This window comes from Strigops habroptila, chromosome 1 (genome assembly GCF_004027225.2).
Source record: "Strigops habroptila isolate Jane chromosome 1, bStrHab1.2.pri, whole genome shotgun sequence".
Taxonomy (NCBI): domain Eukaryota; kingdom Metazoa; phylum Chordata; class Aves; order Psittaciformes; family Psittacidae; genus Strigops; species Strigops habroptila.
The window spans coordinates 103,759,739-103,775,859 of NC_044277.2; positions in this window are offsets into that span (position 1 = coordinate 103,759,739).

Sequence of the window (16,121 nt, forward strand, 5' to 3'; positions counted from 1 at the left end):
CAGCTGAAAACATGCCATTAGCTGTAGGATAAATCACAAAACCAACTTCTCCCAGCTCCTGCCCCATTTGATCAGAAAAGGCATGGTTTTGTGTCAAATCACCAGCCGCAAAACAAGCCCATCACCTCCATTTCACACCGTCATCTTCAGTGCAGGGGTTCACCAGGCATTCACATTTAACAAGGCATCAGCCCTCCTCCAGCATGATGTGTTTCAGTGTGGGGGCTGTACAGAAATGCATGCGTTAAATGGATACTTCGTGGGATATGTTATTTTGCACAGCAGATTCTGGCAGAGGGGAAACAGGCCTAATATGTCACACCCAATACAAACAGAAGGTGATCCCAATTTGGCTGCCAGTTGTAGCCATGCAGCCATGGAGAAACTTGAAAGACAGAACTGTCAGGCTGTAAATTCATGTTTTGCAATGGTCAGGTCAAGAACCACGGCACATTGTCACCAGACAGCTCTTTTCTGAAGACAAGCAATTCCGCAGAACCCCATCGTGTCTGAGAAATGACCGAGAAGTTTTGGTGTGAGACATGAGCACTGGATTTCTTCCCTCTGAAAATCACATTATCCATGGAAAGATTTTTTTTTGGACATGGAGGCCTGGGAATCGGCTGCTCTCAGGGAGTGTCCCTCACCATCTGCTCGTACATCTGTCAAATCCACTCACAAACCCCTGCCCGGAGTCCTTGTTTGGGAAACTGTAGGATAGATTAGCGCTCCTTTTTATTTTCCTGTGCTGCTATGATGTTAACTCAAGGGAAAATTCAGACGGAAGGGGTATTTTGTTAGGTTTGAGGCAGGTATGCACGTTTTAAATATACGCAGTTTACATCTCCAGAGGAGGCTGAGCTGGAGGGGAAACCCTTGGCCACAGCTCAGCCCTGCATTGGTTGCAGAAGCCCACGGGAGCAGAGGGTGTGCTGCTCCTTCCCTCCCCTTTTAAAGCCCTTTCAAGTTTTCTTATTGTTATTTCAAATTAATATTTCCCTCCTGTGGTGACTGATGAAAGATTTTCATGAATATTTATTTTCTTGATTTTTTTTGAATACTCTTTTTCTAGTGGTTTTATCTGTCTGAATTTTAGATAATTTTTCTTTATTACATTTGTGGGGTTTTTTTGTAGTTGTAGGACAATGAGGAAAGCAAAAGTTATCTGCTCTTTGATTTTGTTCCTTGGGGCCCAAATCCTGCAATGAATCTTTCTTCACACAGACGCGCAAGGGTGCACAAGTACAAAACTCAGGATTGCTGGTGTATATTTCACTTGTCATTCTTCAACAGATTTCTATTAGCTGTGTACAGAAATACAGATACGTACATACAGAGATGCATGAGCTGCTCCTATAACATCATCAAAAATATAAAACCTTCAGAAGGCATCTGGATGTTTATGGCTAGATTCATAGTACATGATTTGCAGGATCCAGTGGCTATTGCTAAGTCTGGAGCCAAGTTTTAACTCTTTTGGCAGTCACCAGGAGTAAAGGAAGGATGTGGAGTTTGGATCAGCTGCACTCTCTTTTGGAAGAGGAGAGGGGTGGCCACTATCCTTCACCATAGACTCTGCCATGGTCCAACATTAGCAGATTCCTAATTCTCTTCCATTAAGTAGAATGAATTGGGACCTTTGTCTTTAAAACATAGCTTCATTCTACCAGAGGTTCAACCTCTCACATCTCTGATCCACACAGTGCAGGGAGACTCCTTAAATCCTCCCCAAGACAATAATGGTTGGATACAAAAGCCTCTCTGAGCAACTTCCTCACAAATTATTTGTGTTTAGGCTCAGCTGACAGACGTTCAGACATGCAACGTAGGCTCCCAGCCCTGCTGGAAATCTTATTTAAGTCAGCATTTACACCAGTAGCTGCACTGATGTAAATGCTGAATAACATTTCCCTTGAAAAGGTTTCAATAATGATGCAAACGATTTCAATAATTTTATTGATGCTGTTTGTGGGGAAGGAACACAGGCAGCTCCTCCGTGTTCACCTCCCCCTTCTTGGGGCCTTGGGTATCTGAGTGGATTGCAATGGTCTTTGATGGACAACAAAAGCTCTTTTGTTCTGTCAAAGAAGCAGAGCCAATAACGTCCCAAAGAAGTCAGCACCAAGAGATCGACCAAAACCAAAAGAATAAAGTGTACAGCAATGCTAATTATCTTTCTTGGAGAATTAAGCCCTTCCATCATCCCAACCATTCCACATTCCTACAGAAGGACCTTTCTGGCTGCCAGTATCTTTTCACTTTCATTCTGTTGCTCTGCTTCAGGCTGTCAACCCCAATCACTGTCAGAATTGCTGATAATTAAGTATTACCTCCTCTTTCTTCACCTCAGAAAATTGCAAAAGCCAACTGAGTCTCTTAAAACTACTGTCAGGGGTCCAAAAGATCGATAGTGGCATATCCTGCACTCAGATGCAGCCTTGTTTTTGAATCAACCACATCATTATAGTCAATGAGAACTTTTAGCCTCAAAAGCACGTTACATGGTGTCTCCAGAGGCAAGGTTCCTCACTGAGCAAACCTAGCCTACGTTAAAGAAAATTTCCCTGGTAAGGTTAAATTTGATTTAAAAATTGATCCAGTTACACTGGTGCAATGTAAATAAAACTTAAGCTTAAATAGATTTAAATACAGCTCCTACTGGTTAGATTAAATTCAAAACATTATCAACATTTAAGTAGCTTCACTTGCATTAAGTTAGCATTGTTGAAGGCAGATTAATTTTACATGGATTTAATTACCAAAACTCAAGCAGATGTAGCCTTACTCTGAAGTGAGGACGGAGGAGCAGAAGTCAGCCCAGCTTTTTGATCAGTGCATGATCAGGCCCTGCTCCACAGGCCCAGCAAGTGCTGATGCTCAAAGGAAGGGGAGAAGCTGCCCTCTCCTTCTCTTCCCTCCATCCTTTGTTAAGTCCAGTAACATCAACATTCAACTGTTCCTGGCAGAGCCGTACTTCAGCTAAAAGATGGGCACAGAGCTTTGTGTTAAAATGCCACAGCATAGCTTTGTAGGATAAAATGTCTTGATTTCCCAGCCCAATGCCACAAGTATGAGGGCAAGTCAATGGTAGGCAGATAACTCACAATTCTGAAAGGAAATATCCTTTAGGCAACGTGTAATCAGCCTGCGAAACTCATTGCCACAGGATACTGTTGTGGCCAAGAGTTTAACAAAGAAATTCCCTAACAATTCATACCAGTGGGACTTCACCAGCCCTCAAAATTTATCATAGACCACCGTGTAGCCATGTGGGGCTTTGCACCCTGTTCACAGCGCAGGGGAAGGCTGTGACAATTAACTTCATCTAGGCTGTGTGTAATACTGCTTGGGACCTCTTTGAAAGCAAGGGTTGATTTGATCCACAAACTAGCTGCAGTCTTCTTGTCAAAACAGTGTCTACACGTGGAACCACATGCTCTTTAAAGCAGTCTTCTTGCTGCCCAGATTAGAAGACTTGTTTGAGTACACCATGATTGCCTTCCAGGCTGCAGACTGAGGCTCGCTTCCCATGTAGATAGCACAGGAGAGACAGTGTGTGGCTGCATTGCTCACTCTGGTGCCCAGCACCATGTCAGTTCGTAGCTGGAGTACAGAACCAGGCTTTACAAAACCCTAATGCATAGAGCACCAGTGTGTGAGGCACCATTGGGAATAGGACTGGAGAGCACATGTGGAGGTACACAGACAACTGTAGTATTGGCAATTATGTTAGGAAACACCAAAAACTGTCTGGAAGGCGTATAGACCCTCCCCATCTGCCTACTCTGGAATTTCATGCATTCTCCCAGGGTCATCCAAAAGCCTTCATAGGCTCTGGGCAGAGTGCCTGTATATGCAGTTTTGCACACCATCTGAAGTTATCCTTTCAGACTTCAGACCCTTGAGCTTCATGACTCAAGTCAATTCTTTCCAACCCCTCTACAACTGACCTCTTTTACAGAGTTCTTCCTTTCCTTGTATAAGCGTGGGTCCTCTGCAGCTTAAAATGTCCTGGAGTGCTCATAAATCTAGCTTGGGTATAAACATTTAGCAAATTCCCCTGCAGGACAAAAGATGATTGGAAACCGTCACTTACCCTAGAACTTGCTCTCAGCATCTACGAAGTTCTTTTAGTTTTTAATCAGATCCGAAGCAGTTTCCAGTACAGTTCCTTTTGAAAATACTTGGTTTTCCAAGTTTCCTATACTGCTCTAACAAGAATACCTGTCTGCAAAACCCATGTATATCTCTGCTGTCCACTGCTGCTTTACTCCTAATTGATGTCAGGAGTCTGAAAGGCTGGCATCTAGAAAATCAAGTGGTATTCAGTGACCTGAGGAATGGTGATGGTAATGGTTGCTGGTTGATACAAATGAGTCTTAGTATCTAACCCTAAAGTCAGTCCCTGGTGGCAATGGGAATTTAGCCATGAACTCAGATGAGGCAAGAAGGGGATTGCATTAACATTTTGCCGAGATGAACCAATGACTTAAAACCACTGCTGTGAAGGCATCTTATCTCTCTTGCTAAGAAAGCAGATGCAGTTTCCTAGAAATTTTTAAGATGCTACGTGCCAGGAAGTGTAAGATCTCACAGCATCTGTTTCAAAGATTACTGTAAACAGGTTTCCTCTTGCGTAGTCTATAGATGCCAAGGCCCTTCTGTCATATCACTGCAGAGGGGGAACTTTACTGCATAATTCAAAATCACAAATATTTACAGAATTACAAAATAATCGTCAAAAGCTCATTTTACCCTGTTCCCTGCTTCAATAGGAGCCCTGCTGTTTCTTCCAGACGGTAAGCTGGCCTCTTGCCCAGACCATATATCTCTTACGACAGGCTCCTTAAGGACCAAATCTAAATGGAAGCCAAAAGAAATATGTCTTACTAAGTGACACAAGGGTAACTTTCTGAGGAGTCTGATTCTGAGCCCATTTTAACTGATTTTGCGTGGATACAATTCTGCTGGCTTTAACTGCATTAATCCAGATTTGTCCTGATGCAAGCAGAGAGCCCCAGTGCCTTTGACACTGGTACAAAAACACATTTCTAAAAATGCTGAAGTTGCAACCAGTGACCTAGGCAGTATTTTAACAATTGCATTCACATCTGGCCTCTGGGTGATTTCTCAGTTGTTTATCTTCCTCATTGGCAGCAGAGCCAAATTGCCATGTTACCTTAGGTAAGGGGGGAACATTCACAATCTCTTCTACTTCATTGCTGCTTTGAGAGTTATAGGAACAAACACACTATCCAAAACAGAATAATCTTCTATAGCTTTGACTGAGCTTTGTACCAGGCTTTCAGAGCAGACCGACCCTGCTCCTGACACAGGTACCACAAGAATTGCACACCTTTTCCAGGAGACCTGAGAAGGGCAGGTAAGGGCTTAGATGGGTGTTGCTGCTGGTGGGAGCAAATAGTAGCATCCCAAGGGATGCCAAAGCTTCTGCCCTCTTCTGTGCCTCTGCCAGAGCTTGTTTAGAGCCAGTGCTGTTCTTCATCATTTTCTATACCAAATAGCCCAGCAATCCTTGGTAAAGAGGACACCAAGATAAACATTCAGCCTACCATGATGATTATGAGCACCTCTCAAGCCTGAGCTGCTCAAATGCAGCATCCCAGGTTGGATTCATAGAGAAAATATTCCCATGATGCACCTGTTCTCTTTTTTGGGTACTTGATGTTATTTATATATAAAAAGGTGTATTTCTCATGCACCTCTCAAGAAATGTGGCTTTGCCTTTTCAAATATTCTCATCCTTATGACTGGATTTTATGTCTACCTGATCTAACATAGGTTTGCTCAGGGAAACTGCACTGTAACAACCTCCACCTCTATTTGCCTGAGTTTGAACTCACCAGTGGACACAATTTGTCGCTTTTACTTTCTGCTGTTGGGCTGAGTAGAACTAGGACATGTTGCAGCAGCAGCAGCAGCATTTGGCCCACAATGTCACTGCCTAGCAAAACCCTACAGCAATCACTGGCACAATGAAAATGTGAAAGACTAGGTGGTGACTGATGTTCTGTAGAGGAGGCACAAAATGGCAGCTGTGGAGTAGCATGAGGGAGCCTGATGCTGTGCACTGACACCAGCATTACAGGTAAAGTAACAGGATGTCAGTCTGCTTTCACTTCCCAAGCATACCCCACAATTTGTTTGGTGAGTAAATCTTTCCTCATTTCCGTTCTCCTTTTTACCTCCCTCACCAAGTTTGCAGTAGTGTTCATCCCATTCTTGTTTTAGGAAGGCACCCCCATTAGAGTCCTTTGCTGTGAAGAGGAGAGAGTGCAATTTAGCTGGTCTGTAACCGTCTGTTTCCATTCATTCCTGAGGTTTTCCAGCTGCCCATGAAAACAATGCACTGATACACTCTGTGTGGACTTGAACCGTGTCCAGAGCAAAGGGTTAGGTGGGGCCGGGAGATTTGGGGAGTGTTCTTTGTCCTGGAAAACTGAGTGGATACTGGCACAACACAGTCAGAAATATGGTGGCAGAGGAGCAGTCTCCTAATTCCCCAGCGATGGTCCACACGCCAGGCTTTAGGGTGAAGCATCCAGCTCCTTGCCGGGCAAGTGTCAGGAGTACCAAACTCAAGCATCTGAGCTCTGGGAGAAAAAACGAACTGAATTCCAAGGGGGACTGATGCTGCACTTCATGGGCGTATAGTAGACAGATTTCATCAGAAAGGGTGTAATATTTAGTTAATTTTTCACTCAAACGTTCTCCCTCTCCTTTTTATCTTCCTTCCTTGTCACAGAGAGGCATAAAGTGAGTAATAAAAAATGCTAACGGCACAACTTCTTGATTTATACCACCAGCAGATCTCAGGCAGAACTCCCTGATGAGTTCGAGGGAACAGCCTGATTAAAAATTGATGCCACAATATGGTCTGTCTTAGCAACAACACTCACAAGCGAAATTCATCTAGGATATAAACCGTGACATTTAAAATGCCTGTTGGGTGAAACTTGACCAAAAAAAAAAAAAATAATTGGTGTGCATGGCTTTGGGGAAAAAAGGCAATTGCCATGCCACTTTATGGAATATTGTGTGTGAATCACTGAAGCTATTGTCTTCTGCTGCCTTTTTCCTGGCCTCAAGAGGTTAACTTCTTCCCAGAGCCAGAACCGCATGCATGTGCCACAGAGCTGTGTCTAGTCTAGGTATACGGGTGATCTGGATTTCGTGTTGTTTGCCTGAGACCCACTGGAGAGAATAATGAGGGGGTTCAAAAGAAGAATATCCTTCCTGCCAGAAGTGGTCTTTTAACCAGGCCTTTGCTTATTTGTTGGGGGAGATTACTCACAGGGTCACCTGGCAAAAATGACTGGAAGTTATGAAAGAAAGGGCCTCCTGCCAACTATTTAAGAGAAGGAGGGAGAGGAATGGAGAAGAAACTGGAGAAAGAGCAGTGAGTTGGCTGCAGGGAAAGGGACATTTTGTGATTCAGAGGAGAAGCCAAGAACCAAGGCTGTAAAGGGAGGGAGAGGACCCTGGGCTCCTTAGAAGGCTCAGTGCTATATTCTGGTGGCATTCAAGCATAAACTGAAAGCTGAGGCGATGAAAAAGGGCACAGGCACTTAACACTTGCCTTGTACAGCAGAGGTGGAGATCTAGGAAGTGGTGAGCATAAAACACCAGAGTGACCTGGGGCTCGGCACTGCTTCTGAAGATGTAGGGCAGCTGGTCTTCCCCATCCTACTTCCGAGGAGGGGCAAAGAGAGCCTATGCTATGAAACCGAGACCAGGAGGCTTATCGGAGCCACTCACTGGTTGTTGGCTGTTCACTGAGCCCAAAGAAGTGCTTTGAGACTAGTGAAAGGGAGGGTGCATCCAAGATACCCCCATCTGTCTTAGTCTGGGCTGTTGTCATAGCAGCAGGGACCTTCTGGGGCCAGGGCAGGGTGGGATCCCAGAGAATTGGGCCTTCAGCATGCCAACGAGGAAAGCTGTCACAAGGCAGCAAAGATGCACCCACTGAGATCCAAGGACAATGAAAATATACAGACCCAGCACAGTTCCCTGCAGCTTACACCACTTCGACAAAACATCTGTTAGCCTGGAATAAAATCCCTCCCCTATTCTAAGCAGATACATTTCCCTCTGAAATAGCAATAGAGGCTGCTGCATCTGCTCACACCATGGCCGGGCTTCAGCCCCAGGAGGATGAGGCCTTAGCTAAATCAGGCTGAGCTGCCTGCTTTATCTTACACTCTCCTGTGAATTACTTTTCTTATTGCACCTCTTTACACAAGCGCCAAACCCCAAGCAGGCAGGAAAGCCGTCCAAAGTGCAAAAGAATTATGACAAAGGCTCAAACATCACGGGGTTTTGGAAAGGTTATTCATTTAGTAAAAAAGTAAATGTGCAAATCAAACTCTCTGGCAGCATTTGTGTGATGATAATCATGCTGATTAAGTGTTCGAGCCTCAGGATATGCTGGGAACGGCACTAGGACCTAGAAAATAACCACCCCATGCTTTTGGAAGACAGCTGCAGGCTCTTCCTGTTCTGCTCTGTAAGTGATCCATCTCCTCTCACAGATCTGTTCACTTTGGATGCAATTGCTCAAAATATGCATTACTTATGGTCATACAGATAAATACAAAGGGGACTAGCAGTTGTGCTGTTAACCCTGCAGATCCCCACTAGGCCTAGGCATGCAATGAGGAAGCAAAAGATTCAGAGCCAAGTTTTACCTACAACTGGCTTTGATGAAGCAAATCAGTTACATTAGCTAAGATTGTTAACCTTAGGGAATACACTTTTCCTCTCGCCTTTCTAAATTTGTCTATGGTCTCCATTACCATTGGCTAATGAGAAAGGTGCTCATTCTCCTGGTTTCTGTGTTGGTGAAGGAAGGGAGAAGCTGATCAAACCAACGGCCTTGATTCACTTTCAGCTTTGAGTTTGGTATTCCATTTTCATCTAATCAGGGCTCTACAGGGGTGTTAGTGAATATCTGATGTTTAAGGCATGGAGATGGATTCCCAGGAAGTTACAATGGCACAGAGATGACAGGAGGAAAGAATCAGGACAGAGGAGGTGCTATTTACCTTGGCTGGTGGCTTTGGGACTTTTCTCTCCCCTTCCTCAAGTATGAATTTCACAACTAAACCACTGAAATTATAAAAACAATATCTGCTTTTTAGAGGCAATACTGAAAGATGCAGTCTTGGAGCCCTTAAGAGGAATGGAAATGTGAAGACTGACTATTAACCATATAGGAACATATACATGCTGTGGGCCAGCTACTGCAGCTATTCGGCTGCAGTAAATTGATGCAGTCGGGCTAAACAAACCTGATTAAACTACCTGGCTTGCTTGCTCAGCCAGTTCTGCACCAGGCTCCTAAACCAGCCAGTGTCCCTCTGGGACAGGCTGCAGTAGCCAATGTACAGCTCTGGGCCTGCCCTAATTCACGCTACTTGGCACTGACTGCCTTCATCACTTTGCAACTGGGAAATCAGAGCTTCTCTGCCATTACTGCACCCAGCAGAAGTCAAGAACAGCAAAGGACTGAGACTGACATCTCCTGACACAGTTTTGGGTCTTTTTCACACAAGCTAAAATGCTCTGCTGTGTCTTTCAAGGGGTGATTTGGACCCAAATGGAAAAATTCACTGATTTGAATGTTTTTATTATTGCTGTTATTACTGTGTTCTTACTACTGTTATTCTGTCCTGCTAGGGGCAGGAACAACTTCTGCAAGAAATCAGTGCAAGCCTTGAGAACCTGGTACCCTCTGCCCTCCCCTGGAGCTTTCATCATCTTGACAGCAAGTTCATCCTAAAGAATCAAATGTCAATTTAAAAGAAAAAGAAGAAACCAAGAACTGGAAGAAGGGAAACTCTGTCCAGTACTTCTTTCCAGCCAAAGAACTCTTTAATAGCAATCTATTAGACAAATCCCAGGCCTGGGGGATTGCTACAGAGGTTTTGGATTTCTACCAGAATTTTTTCATTTTTTATGTCTCCAAATGTGTATTGTCTGAATGCAGCTGAAAAGAGGAATCATTCAGTGTAATCAGAACTTTTTCCAGTATCATGGAAGTCCCTATTTCTGATGGGATGTGTGATCCGTAATTGCCAAGGGAGCTGGCTGTTAAATATCATTTGTTATTAATTCATAAGAAGAAAAGTCTGAAACCTTTGAAATGCAGATTGTCCGCTCTGTAGTTAGACCTGAAGTGATAAATCCCAGAAGTAAAAATGGTGTTTGCTTGCTTTTTTTCCTCTCTCTCTCTTTTTAAAAGGTAGATGACAAAAGAATCTGGCCGCAACCCCCAGTGAAAAAGAAGCTCTTATTATTCCAGAAAAATAATTTCAAAGGGCAAGTCAATAATAGCAGGATACACACAAAATAAAACCTTTGGAATTCTGTTATTGTTATTATTATTGTAGGTTCAGATGACTCAAATGTTAGTATTTTCTTCTTGCATTACCAGCCAAGAAAACCAATGACAACCACAGAAAGCTCTGCAAATCTCAGCAGTTTTGGTTCCCATTTACATTACTGGAGCAGCTGTTGCACTCGCAGGTCAGCTCTGCGTGTGGACTGCCCTACACTGTGCTTTGTCTTCTTGAAAACTTTAGCTTGATTTAAGAGCAGGATTCATGTGCAGCCTACCTTGCAGAACTAAACTAAGCTTATAGTATTAGGCATGTTACCAGGTCAGAAGGGGCTCAGTTGTGTGCTAGTACCTCATACCTTATGTAGCACTGGTTCATGTACAGGTAAGAGGCTTGTTTTGGTGGTGGCTGCCTTTGGTAAAGTATGCAAGGAAGAGGTCCATTCCATGGACACTCTTTTGCTACTGCTCTCTCTAAGCTGCTGGTTTCCAACAGCACATTAAATGCAAGGGGAAAGTCAGCTGAAACCAGAGTCTTGCCCACCTATGAGTCAGGATCGTTCACCCACCTTCTCATCACCATGACCAAGAGACAGCAACGTCAAAGCTTAAAAGCACCTATACCAAAACACAAGTAAACCTGTGCAGACCATGAGTGGGTTGTCTTGCCTGGTGTGGTGTCTTGCGGGGAAGGAGTTGCACTGCTTTCTTACCCCATCACAGATGATGAGTGAAGCTGGTGACGACCAAGAACTACTCACATGAGGAAACAGCTTAGTTTACATCAGGCTAAACAAACTGGATGACAGCATACCAAAACTGCTGCAATGAGCTAAACAGAATTATTAAAAATGCATTTTTTCCATGGAATAGCAGGGACTGATCTTTCTCCATCCCCGACGTTGGAGTGCCCTAGCAGTAGCACATGAAACAAATCTGACTGAGAGGAAGCGTTCAGTGCATTTGGGACTGTGTGAGTGCAGGTGTGAATGCCTACACAAAGTGTGGATTTACCACAATCCACTAGAGATCATCATATTTAAAGAAGGAATTTGCATTAACAATTTCAATATGATTTCATGTTTGCTTCATGCACAATTTGACTGAATATACTGGTACATTCTTCCATATGTTAACATGCTTAAACCGGGACAGCTTGACTTGATTACAAACTGACTTATGCTGAACCACATAAAGATGGTCAGCTGTCCATGGAAAACATGGTGCATCCAATTTGCTCTTTCTTCAGTGTTTCTGTTGCTCCATGGAAAGTTAACACACGTTTACTTCTGCCCTTTTCCTCTTTCTTCCACGTGTGTTTGATTTCCATCATAGCCACCAGTAAATATGAGAACAGCTCAAAATGTGTGAGATGTTATTGGACCTCCTCTGATGATTGAATGGTTACTCTTGGAGCAAGAGGACACCAAGCTACACGAGTCCCAGTGACTGCAGGTTGATTGAACTGAATTGAGCCTCTCCAATAAACCAGATGATTTAAAACTAAAACCCAAAACAAATCACCATTTGAGGTGCTGAAGATCAGGCACATCAGGCAGATATCAGCTGATTCAAGGACTCTTTAGCTGTCTGTTGTACTCCTGTACAAGAGTTTGAACCCGGGGATTGGAAAAATTTTAAAGCCAAACCTGTTTTCACCCCAGTTAATTTTTCCTTGACTTCAACTGCAACAGGAAAAGGAAAGCTAAAACCAAACCAGATGAAGCACAGGGCTCAGGATATCTGTCAGAGTACTACTATGGGTTCCCTTTACATTTTTACCCTGTCATTGCTTAGACTTTAACAGTGACCATGGCTATCCTTCTGGTGCCAGAGGTTGGAGATGTCCTTTGAAGATGTTAATTTCCTTTCTGCAATCAGCCAAAGAGATCTCTATTGAGCAAGACTTTCTACTTAAAAAACTGATAAAACAGCTGTAGCAGACACCAAGGAGTGAACTAATTTATAGTGGGTCCAGAGAGGTGTCTCTGGAGGAGGAGAGGAGAAAGGACACTAAGGTGTGAGCGTTGGGCAGCCTCAATAGCAGGATAATGCCTCTTGAATTCCTGGGGGAAGGGAGGTGGCTGTGCAGCCCTTTTGCTTGTGTAAGCAGTTAGTAGAGATTCTTTCGAGCTGCGACAACATCAAACATGCCAACAGTGGATCAGTAGGCAGTTTCCTCCTTACCTTCACTAGATATACATGCACCGGGTAATATAGCAATGCAAAAGTACTGCAGTTGCTCAGATATCTTCATTTGAAAGAGATATTCCATCAAATTCCCACATTATCCAGCTAGAGAGAAAGGACATTCATGTATGCAGGCATTCTGGCAGGAGCTATTTGCTTTGGGGCCAGATGTAATTCAAAGTTATTCTGAATATTACACTGCAGCAGCCTGGCCAAGCCCAGTAATGCTGATTATTTGGGCTTTCCTGATTTTCCAGATGGAGCTGATTTCATTTAGTTCTCTCTCTTGTAATTAATAACTTGTCCCTTTTGTTCATTTTTGAATCTTTGTTTTATCTCTAGCATTTTCTAGAATAGTTTCCAATTTAGTTAATCCATTGCTTGCCTCCTCAGTGCACGTAGCTGAACTCATTCAGCCATACAGTTTAATGACGTACAGCTCAAATCTCTGCTGCACAATCTCACATCCACTTCACATCAAGCTGGCATTTCTGTCATTTATATTTTATATGCTATAAACTCACAAATCATACCATTTCATACTAGAGAAATGTCAATAACGTTAAAAAAAAAACCCTAACCACTAGCAAACATATGGGATCTGTACGTTCTGTCCTTTAAACAAGTGCAGATTTAGCAAGGAGGGGGAGGGAAAAGGAAGAGAATGAGAGCCACATCCCCCCACTGCCAACGCAGTGCATGTTCCTGCAGCATCAGTGTTTGGATTAGGCCCATGGCCACCCTACTTAGGTTTCAAATCAAGAAAAAATAGATGGAATTCAATTCCCCACAGTCAGTTTTTAGTGATATTAGACTTCTGCATACTGAGGATTTTTTTTGAATAGCAGTCACTTGAGATTAGGGTTCTATAGATACGTAGCAAATAAAAGACAGGCTAGGGACAATGTAGGCCCTCTCCAGAAGCTATCAGGAGAACTGGCTACCATGGATTTGGAGAAGGCTGAGGTTCTTAATGACTTCTTTGCCTCAGTCTTCACCAGCAAATGCTCTGACCACACAACCCAAGTCTTGGAAAGCAAATGCAGGGACTGTGAGAACGAAGACCTTAGGCCCACTGTAGGAGAGGATCAGGTTCGAGACCATCTTAAGAACCTGAACGTGCACAAGTCCATGGGACCTGATGAAATCCATCCACGGGTCCTGAAGGAGCTGGCGAATGAAGTTGCTAAGCCACTGTCCATCATATTCGAAAAATCCTGGCAGTCAGGTGAAGTTCCCAATGACTGGAAGAAGGGTAATATAACCCCCATTTTCAAGAAGGGGAAGGTGGAAGACCCGGGGAACTACAGACCAGTCAGTCTCACCTCTGTGCCTGGCAAAATCTTGGAACAGTTTCTCCTGGAAAACATGCTAAGGCACATGAAAAACAATGAGGTGGTTGGTGACAGCCAACATGGCTTCACTAAGGGGAAATCCTGCCTGACCAATTTGGTGGCCTTCTATGATGGAGCCACGGAACTGATGGACAGCGGCAGAGCAGTTGATGTCATCTACCTGGACTTGTGCAAAGCATTCGACACTGTCCTGCATGACATCCTTGTCTCTAAATTGGAGAGACATCAATTTGATAGATGGACCACTCGGTGGATAAAAAACTGGCTCGATGGCCGCACGCAAAGAGTTGTGGTAAATGGCTCGATGTCCAGTTGGAAACCTGTAACGAGTGGTGTCCCTCAGGGATCGGTGTTGGGACTGGTCCTGTTCAACATCTTTGTCGGTGACATGGACAGTGGGATTGAGTGCGCCCTCAGCAAGTTTGCCGATGACACCAAGCTGTGTGGTTCGGTTGATACGCTGGAGGGAAGGGATGCCATCCAGAGGGACCTTGACACGCTTGTGAGGTGGGCCGATGCCAACCTTATGAAGTTTAACCAAGCCAAGTGCAAGGTCCTACACCTGGGTCGGGGCAACCCCAGGCACTGCTACAGGCTGGGCAGAGAAGAGATTCAGAGCAGCCCTGCAGAAAAGGACTTGGGAGTGTTGGTTGACGAAAAGCTTAACATGAGCCGGCAGTGTGCGCTTGCAGCCCAGAAAGCCAACCGTATCCTGGGCTGCATTAAAAGAAGCGTGACCAGCAGGTCGAAGGAGGTGATCCTGCCCCTCTACTCTGCTCTTGTGAGACCCCACTTGGAGTACTGCGTACAGTTCTGGTGTTCTCAACATAAAAAGGACATGGAGCTGTTGGAGCGAGTCCAGAGGAGGGCCACGAGGATGATAAGGGGGCTGGAGCACCTCCCATATGAAGACAGGCTGAGAAAGTTGGGGCTGTTCAGCCTGGAGAAGAGAAGGCTGCGTGGTGACCTCATAGCAGCCTTCCAGTATCTGAAGGGGGTCTACAAGGATGCTGGGGAGGGACTCTTCCTTAGGGACTGTAGTGGTAGGACAAGGGGTAATGGGTTCAAACTTAAACAGAGGAAGTTTAGATTAGATATAAGGAAGAAGTTCTTTACAGTGAGGGTGGTGAAGCACTGGAATGGGTTGCCCAGGGAGGTTGTGGATGCTCCATCCCTGGCGGTGTTCAAGGCCAGGTCGGACAGAGCCTTGAGCCACATGGTTTAGGGCAAGGTGTCCCTGCCCATGGCAGGGGGCTTGGAACTAGATGATCTTAAGGTCCTTTCCAACCCTTAAGATTCTATGATTCTATGATTCTATGATTAGTGCTTTGCATTGAGAATGTGTTCACAAATGGGATATCAGACGTTAATAAATTATGAGTATTTAGCCTGCAGGCAGACGTGTGTAAAATATATAGGTGGCTAAACCCTAGCTGGTTACAAACAGAGTTCTATGCAACAGCACGTATTAACCAGACTACCTTTTTTGTACTTTTAACTCCCAGCACACGGCAGGGTTCAGTCCAGGACTGGGTGTCTGCTAAGCACTTCCACAATTTAAACAACAAATATTAATCTGCTAGAGTGTACAAACAAATGATGATCTTGAAGCGTATGGATGAAGTGGGCTTGCACACAGTAGCTGTATGTTGGAGTCAGCCTGTGCATCTGTGCGTACGTGCACAGTCCCGCATATCCCAGTAAGGACAGGGAAGGATGTCAGTGGGTCCCTCTAAGGGCTGGTCTGAACCACAGAAGCCATGCAGCAGAATACCTGTGATATCACAGATCTGACCCCAACATTAGTGGGGTAGTTACCTCCCCTGGCTGTGTGCACCAAGCGTCAAGAAACCCAGGTGTGGAGATCTCTGGGCTTACGCTGTTGTCCTCAGGGGAATGTGGGTGGATGGTTGTTTCTCATTTTATTTTCTTTTGTCCTCCAACTACTTAGAGCATCTGGGATTCCAGTTTCTATATATTTTGAAGCCTTTGTTGTTTTGTCCTTCATGCTGCACCATGACATTGAGCATGCTTCAAATGAATGAAAAGCTTCCTTTAAAGCTAGTGACGATTTAATGCCTGTCTTTTTTTTGGGACCACAGTTAGGATTTTTTTTAACAGATTAATGGCCAGAGGACCACAACAAAGAGCAATGCGTATGACTGAATATTAACTTTTAATAGAGTGCATTGAGCTCAGGAGCTGATTAGAGCCTT